The sequence below is a fragment of the Brassica oleracea genome, chromosome C2 (assembly GCF_000695525.1).
Source record: "Brassica oleracea var. oleracea cultivar TO1000 chromosome C2, BOL, whole genome shotgun sequence".
Taxonomy (NCBI): domain Eukaryota; kingdom Viridiplantae; phylum Streptophyta; class Magnoliopsida; order Brassicales; family Brassicaceae; genus Brassica; species Brassica oleracea.
In genome coordinates, this window is record NC_027749.1 from 44,639,100 (window position 1) to 44,645,477 (window position 6,378).

General features: G+C 37.7%; 1 pseudogene; it reads left to right on the forward strand.

Moving 5' to 3' along the window:
• Positions 1-4,721: 4,721 nt before the first annotated feature.
• On the forward strand, positions 4,722-6,101 carry LOC106324342 (annotated as a pseudogene).
• Positions 6,102-6,378: the final 277 nt, after the last annotated feature.

Below are 6,378 nucleotides of genomic sequence, written 5' to 3' on the forward strand. Positions count from 1 at the left end.
TGTTTTTGAGCAAATAAAACTGCTTTCGGGTGTTGTGGTAAATGAATTGATTGGATAAATGTTGCCCAATTTGGATAAATACCATCGGTGAGATAGTAAGCCATTTTATATTGTCTTCCATTGACAGAGAAGGTGAATTTTGGTGCTCGACCTTGAATTATGTCATCAAAAATAAGTGATCGATCAAGGACATTGATATCATTTAATGTACCTGGAGGTCCAAAAAACGCATGCCATATCCTGAGATCGTATGAAGCAACCGCTTCTAAAACGATTGTTGGTTTACTCGAACCACGAGCATATTGTCCTTTCCAAGCGGTGGACAATTCTTCCACTCCCAATGCATACAATCGATGCTTCCTATCATCCCGGGAAATCCACGATACTCTCCAACAGCAAGTAGACGTTGAAGATCAGCCGGAATTGGTCTTCTTAGGTACTCATCACCGAAAAATTTATTATTCCTTCCACAAAATGTTCCAGACATAACCGAGTTGTTGATTCACCGTGCCGGAGGTATTCGTCGACCGTATCAGCCGCAGAACCATATGCCATGACACGAATGGCTGCAATACACTTCTGAATGGGAGAGAGACTAATCCTTCTGAAACCATCTTTTTTTTTGTGAAAGTATTGAACTTCGTTGGAGAGTCGATCAACAATGCGCATGAACAATGGCTTGTTCATTCTAAAATGTTGTCGGAAGAAATTTTCAGGATATGTGGGAGTTTCATTGAAATAATCATTCCATAAACGATTATGTCCTTCTTCACGATTTCTTTCGATATAAGCTCGTTTTTTTATTTTTTTTCTTCTTTCTTCTTGATCACCATGAATTGTAAACTCCTCAAAAGCTTGTTCAAAATGTTGATCAAAGAGCTCATCAAATGCATCATCAAGAGATTCATCTACATTGATATGAGAAGAAGAAGAAGCCATATATGATGATGTAAGAGTTCTAGAAAATGGTGATGTAAAATTTAGAGATAAAGGAAAAAAATATTTGAGAGTTTGCTTGGCCAAGAGTTTTATAACTTATGATAAAATTGTGAGAGAAGAGAAAGATTTGTGAGAGAAGAGAAAGAGGTGCAAGTGACATGATAATACCAATTGCAATATATAGACATGATAATATTGAGTTTGGTACAAGTTTATACACATGAGAATAAAAAAGTTTGGTCGAAACACACCACACAACAACAATGTCGTGACACTATACGACAATAACATAAGCTTACGTGACACTACACTACACAACCCCGTGACACTACACGTCCAATGATCTGTGACACTACACGACATTTGACTTCATACTGGTTCCTCCGTGAACCTTCCACTTCCAATGCTCCTGTAAGAACAAGACACAAATGATCAAGTATCAGTATGAATAACAGAATAGAACAGAATAAATACTTCCACAAATGATCAAGTATCAAACACAAATGATCAAGTACCAAGCACAATGATCAAGTATCAAGAGGACAAATCAAATACTTCCACAACAATGATAATTAGACATAACATGAAATCATTAAAAAGAGGTAATTATACATAGCAGGGAAGATGAACCTGAGAGTTACAAGACATACTTAACATGACATAATTAGACAGAAAAAGACACAAGTCCTATGAAACAAGTAGAACAAGAACATGACCGACTGTTACATCAACTCAACTATGAGTCTTTTCTTGAGATCTTCTTCGTAAGCAGGTAAACCTTCTCCCCTTGCAACAAGACTCTCAAGAACCTTCATCTTCGAGAGCTTTTCCTTCCTATCGAAGTCCACCTCTTTCAGTTTCCACATAGCCTCGAAATCAGTGCGATTTTTTCCCTCAGCCAACGCCTTCTTCCCACGGGCTTTTGCTGCCTTAACACCCGGAGGGCGACATGTTACCTCATCCGAAGCTGAGCTTGCTGTATGTGAACCATCCTCGAACTTCCTCCTTTTGGAGCTGCTTCCACTTTTTGGTGTAGAGAGTTCACACTACTTCTGGTCAGTGCGAAGCTCCTTCCACGCATGCTCAATGGTGAACTTCTTCTTATTGTTGTTATAGTAGATTTCGTGGGCTGATTTTATCACATCATTCTCGTTCATACCACTGGTTTTCTCTCTGGTTGCTGCCTCATACGCCCAACAAAACTTGCTAACCAATTCATTCAGCTTGTGCCAACGATGCTTGCACTGAGATGCTTCTCTTTTTTCACAGCCAGCAAGCTTAGGAGACGCGCAGAAGTATGCTGCAATTCTCGTCCAGAAAGCCCCTCCCTTTTGGTCATTCCCAACAACGGGATCTTTGCTCGTGTTCAACCACGAGCTGATCAACACTAGATCATCTGTTGGCGTCCACGTCCTTCTTTCCTTATGCTCAGCTGGAAGCTCGTCAGCAATGATAGGATCTCGTTGACTGCCAAAGACAATATTTTTTTGACTATTAAGTAGATCAACAAAATTGACAGTGTCTTGAAATGGATTGAAATCCATTCCCGAAGTCAGATATAGAGGAGAAAGAGGAGACAGGGGAGTAATAGGAGACATAAGAGAAAGAGGAGAAAGCGGAGACAGAGGAGCAAGAGGAGACAGAGGAGTAATAGGAGACAGAAGAGAAAGAGGAGAAAGCGGAGACAGAGGAGCAAGAGGAGACAGGGGAGTAATAGGAGACAGAAGAGAAAGAGGAGAAAGCGGAGACAAAGGAGCAAGAGGAGACAGAGGAGAAAGAGGAGACAGAGTAAAAGGAACAAGCAAGCGCATTCAGATCAGATGTTGGAGATTGAAGAAGAAGACATTGGCTATAAATAATTCAAGAAACCGAAGTAGCATTCAAGACACCCAACCAAACAATTCATCACATAAACCTTTCTATCTAACATTAAAACAAGACTTCAATGCGTTAAGACTTGACATTTATCTAACACCAAACAACAAACAATGCTATCTAACCATCAGTTCCATTCAACACACTTCACGTTTGCTTTTCTATCTAACCATCAGTCCTATTTATTACCATACACAACCATAATCTTACCCTTAATTCAATTCGTCACAGAAGCTAACCACATCAGTTCTAATTCAATTTACTTCATTTCATTTCCGACAAGATGGAAGAGTAACACTAACCTGTATTGATGAACCGTGTGTGGTGAATTTCCGACCAGATGTTGACAGAAGCTAGCCACATGAAACGCTTGTTGCTCCTGTAATCTCTCCAGACAGACCTTCATCTCACCACACAAAGACAGAAACAAAATAAAATTAGCTAAGAAATATTTGGCAGATAAACCCAAAAGAATCAAAGGACAGAAAAATTAGCTAAATTGATTAACTTGCAACAAACAAATCACAACTGATCTAAGCACAATCTGAGACATGGATCATTGAAGCTTTACCTGAGCGAATCGGAGCCATCGACAGAGACCTCCGGTGCCGTTGACGAGATCCACTGACACAGAGCCATATATCGCCGTCGACGAGAGCCACCGCGAGAAAGAATCGAACCTACAAACAAAAAAAACATGTGATCAGAACAAGAATAACTCTGATCTAAGACATGCATGCTTGAAAACACAACAAACGATTTACCTTCCAATTCCAGTAGATCCACAGAGACGCAGAGAGCGGTCCTTCGCCTTCGAGGACACCCACGGAGAGGGAGATAATCAGTGATTTCCGTCCTCGACGACAGCCACCGAGAGATAGGTCCGTCTTCGTTTCCTCGAGGAGCCACGAAGAGAGCGAGCATCGTCGTTTCGTCTACGAGACACGGAGATAGAGGATCCCGTTTCCTCGACGACCGACGGAGAGAGGGATCATGGCCGTCTCGGAGAGGAATCATGGAGAGGGAGAGAGAATCACCTTCTCCTTCGCCGATGATGGAGCGGATTCGAGAGAAAGAGAGGAGAGAACCAAAGCAAACCGTAATCAGGCTCATCCTCTCTCTTCTCATCTACCCTACACGTGTCCTAAACTACCGTTCCTTGCGTTGCCTCATCAAGCGACGTCCCGTTTAATTTTTAGTCTTTTTCATTTATTTTAATTGCCTCATTAACCTAAGCAACTCTAACTACGGTGGATAATGATGCTCTTATCACACATGTAATAAAATTGTTGAATTTTGTTTTAGTTTTTTTCCTTAATTAGAATTAATTTAGACTTTGAACTTTTAAAATTAATCTTTTTATGGTCTGTTTCTAATGTTTGTTGCTATTTTTTTCGAAGATAGAAAATATTATAATATATATGGAGTTTGATTCAGTGTATTTTTGTAATAACAATAGTTTTGATATAGTGTAGAAATATAAAAATGATATTATTTTTTAAAAATATATCTAATCTATTAAATTAAAGTTCTATTGAAATTTATCATGACATGTTTTAAATTTGGACTTACTGAACATGTTGTGACTAAATATATACACACTTATTTTTATAATTTCAGATGTCATTTTTATCTTCTTAACACATCTTTACCTAATTATTAGATTAGACATATCTATTAACCTGTTTTCCCAATCATGTAATTAAACCTATCGTTTGCCAAAAAAAAAAAAAATTAAAAATCTATCTTTGCCACACAATCGATTTTATGACTTTGCTTTAAAGTTTTGACTTTATAATCTCAAAATTGACTCAGATCATCGTAAAGTTCACATGATGTGCTCTTATGTTGATAACTTTTTTTTTAGAATCTAGGCAAACAATTTCTCTACCAATTGTGTATACCATATGATCATACCTAGCCATGCTTTCTCTTTACAGTTATACCTCGGTAGATCGAAGAATCACAAAATGGCAATTGGCGTTGGATCAGCGTTAGGATTGTATCACTGATCTTCATTGCCTTTGGTTTCTTTATCTGGTGGAGACAAAGACATAACCAAAAGACATTTTGATGTTAAAGGTATGAGATATTTCTCAGTTTCTTACTTGCACACAATACAACATTCTTTGAAGATTCATTTGGAAGAAACTTATGTTGTAGTGGCTTATCAGACGGGCATCATCATGAAGACGTTTCACTTGGAAACCGCATGAGATTTAGTTTCAGGGAGCTTCAGGTCGTGACAAATAACTTCAGCAGTAAAAATCAATTGGGAAAAAGGAGGTTATAGAAATGTGTATATAAAGGAATGCTTGGAGACTGTATGGTGGTTGCGGTGAAAAGTCTTAAAGATGGAAATGTATTAGGAGAGGAGATTCAGTCTCAGTCAGAAGTCAAAGTGATCAGTTTAGCTGTTCACTGTAACCTCTTAAGACTCTACGGTTTCTGCATCACACAAATTGAGAAGCTTCTGGTTTATCCTTACATGTCTAATGCAAGCGTCGAGTCTAGAATAAAAGCCAAACCGTTCTTGGTTTGAGCATTAGAAAGATATTGATATGTACTGCAAGAGGGCTTGTGTATTTCTATGAGCACTGTGATCATTATTAACCATAACGTGAAAGCAACGAATATGTGATTTATGACTATTGACTACGGTAAACCTATGGTTGGCGATTTCACTTTGGCAAAACTCTTGGATCACCAAGATTCTCATATCACAAAGGCACGGTGGGTCACATTGCTCCTGAATATCTATCAACTGATCAATCCTCTGAGAAAACCGATGTTTTCATGTTTGGGATTCTTCTTCTTGAGCCTTAATGGGAGAAAGAGCTCTTTAGTTTGGTGAAGCGTCTAACTATAATGGTTCTATGCTTGACTGGGTTAAAAAGATACATCAAGAGAGAAACTTGAGGTGTTTGTGGGTAAAAAATTGCTCAAGAAGAATAACTATGATGAATTGAGTTAGAAAGTGATAAGAGTAGTTTTATTGTGCACACAGTTTTTTCTTGGACATAGACCAAAAATGTCAAAAGTTCGAGTATTCAGAGAAAATGGACTTGCTGAGAGATGGGAAGCTTCTTAATAGAACACAATGTTTCAGAATGTAGCAGCATGGTCAATGAGTTTATGTCATCTTCAGACAGATACTCTGATCTTTTTCATGATTTTACTTTACTTGTGCAAGCAATGGAGCTACTGTATAATACGTATAATATAAAGTTTTTTTGGTTGGTAATGTTGTCTCTGTGTATGCTAAATTATTATGTAGGAAGTTTTGATTTATTGTATTTATTAAGAGTTAGGGTCATAGTTGTTTTCTTGAATTTCAAAGTTTAGCGTTTGGGAGTTTCAAGTTTGAGCATACAACTTATTTTATTTATATCATACAAAACTAAAAAATAATAATTAAAGTATCACATATGCAATAGATTTTTGACTAATGGGTTGATTACGTTTATAAATGTTTTGTCATTCTTTTCAACTTTCCAACCCACATAATTAAATTCTAATTTGCCAAATTCCTATAACTTTAAGACCATTCATAAATGTGTTTTC